A 2,192-nucleotide genomic window follows, 5' to 3' on the forward strand; every position below is an offset into this window, starting at 1 on the left:
CTCACTGGGTCTCTGCCACAGCAGCAAGAAAAATGGCTAGGACACCTGTGGGGTGCCAAAGCCTGGCTAGGACACCCGTGGGGTGCCAAAGCCAAGCTGTTAAACATATGCATTACTTCACATGTGTGTCAAACATATGCATTATTTCACATGTGTGTCTGGGTTTTTTTTTTTTTTTTTTTTTTTCTTTCTGTGATAAAACTTCATGATCACTAGCAACTTGAGGAGGACACGGTTGTTTGGCTTTCAGTTCCAGCTCACCAGGAAGGGACGTTGGAGTAGGAGCACGGGGCAGGAACCTGGAGGCAGGGACAGAAGCAGAGGCCATGGAGGGACATTGCTCACTGGCCTGCTGCCCATAGCTTGCTCAGCCTGTTAATTAATTACTCATTTACATCCCAACTGTAGTGTCCTCTCTCTTCCCTCCTCCCAGGCCCTCCTCCCAGTCCTTACCCTGTCCACTCTCTCTTTCTCTTCAGCAAAGGCCAGAACCATCTGCCCAGGGTGGCACTGCACACTGGGCCCTTTCATATCAATCATTAATCAAAAACCATGACCTATGAATTTGCCTACAGGTCAATCTGGTGGAGACAATTGCTCGGTTGAGATTTCCTCTTACCAGATATGTTTAGGTGTGTGTCAAATTGTCAAAAACTAGCCAGCGCAGCTTCTTTACCTTAACGCTGTATTCCCCAGGTTAATTAACATCGTCAAAAAACGCCACACTTCTTTCCACTGGATACCTAGCCCACAGTTTCCTTACCGTTTCGTTTATTGACGAGGCTCTTAGGTTGGTTCTGTTTTGGCTGTTAATAATAACACTGTACAGGGCTGGAGAGATGGCTCAGCGGTTAAGAGCACCGCTGCTCTTCCAAAGGTCCTGAGTTCAATTCCCAGCAACCTCATGGTGGCTCACAACCATCCATAATGAGATCTGATGCCCTCTTCTGGTGTGCTGGTGTACATGCAGATAGAACACTCATATACATAAAATAAATAAATAAATAAATCTTAAGAAAAATACTATACAGAACATGGTAGGTACGTATCTTTTTGACAAACTAATTTAAAGTCCTTGGGATCTAAACCGATTACTGTATCTATTTAGCTGTGCTGGAGCCCTATTTTAAAAACTTTGAGGACCTTCTATAGTGTTTTCCAGTTTCCATTCCCAAGACAATAAAAGGGCACTGGGCGGGGAGGGGAGGGGTTATAGAATTTTCAACACATGGTTCTGGAACAAGTAGATATTCAAATGCAAAAGAATAAATGTGGACTCCTGTTTCATACCGAAGTAAGATTAACAAAAATGTATCAAAGGCTTAAACATAAGATACAAAACCAGCCAGGCAGTGGTGGCCCAAGCCTTTGATCCCAGCACTTGGGAGGCAGAGGCAGGCAGATTTCTGAGTTTGAGGCCAACCTGATCAACAGAGTGAGTTCTAAGACAGAGAAACCCTGTCTCAAAAAAATACCTCCCTCCCCCAACAAAGAGATGCCAAAACGAACAGGAAAATGTACATACAGCAGCAGGGCAAACATGATATGCGAAACCACCCAGCTTCCAGGCGCTCTGCTTGGGTATGAATTACAAGAAGCTGAGCACATCCCTTCCCTGTAGCCTTGCTGATTCTAACCCCCAGAGTCCCCACTCCGGCTTCAGCTTTGCCCTCACAGTTCCATGTGTGACTCTACCAGGGGCTACTTTCGTGGACTCTGACCTTCCTTCCGACACACCACCTGATCTCCCCCCCAGGCTTCCTTGGAAACCTGGCTAGAAGCCTCTAAGGCCCTGTAACTCTTGCATTTTGCCTGCCTGCAAAACCAGCGACACATGGGAGAAGTCAGGGCCTGCTGCTGCCACGAAGGGAGGGTATATCCTCAGTTTTGCTTGAGTAAGAGGTTTAAGATCATGAACACATCCGGTGTCTCTGTTAGATGATGGTGCCGTCACCCTTCCGGAAGCGTGTGTCTCTGACTCGTGAGTAGTCACCTCGTTGCTTCTTCTTGCATCTAGTCCCTACAGTCTGAAATCTCCTCCCCGGCCTGAGCATGGTTGTTTATAGAAAAAAGTAATCCACACTTGGATTTTTAGTGGCCAGGAAGGCTTCTTTTTCTCTCTCTGGAGTGATTCACACCCTGTTCTCTCTCTCTCTCTCTCTCTCTCTCTCTCTCTCTCTCTCTCTCTCTCT

At 46.5% G+C, this 2,192-nt stretch overlaps 1 protein-coding gene across 3 annotated transcripts in view; it reads left to right on the forward strand.

Moving 5' to 3' along the window:
* The window catches only part of Manba (mannosidase beta), an 83,617-nt gene that overhangs the window by 71,943 nt on the left and 9,482 nt on the right, over positions 1–2,192 (forward strand). The window lies entirely within an intron of this gene.

Source organism: Mus pahari, chromosome 4 (genome assembly GCF_900095145.1).
Source record: "Mus pahari chromosome 4, PAHARI_EIJ_v1.1, whole genome shotgun sequence".
In the NCBI taxonomy this organism is placed as follows: Eukaryota; Metazoa; Chordata; class Mammalia; order Rodentia; family Muridae; genus Mus; species Mus pahari.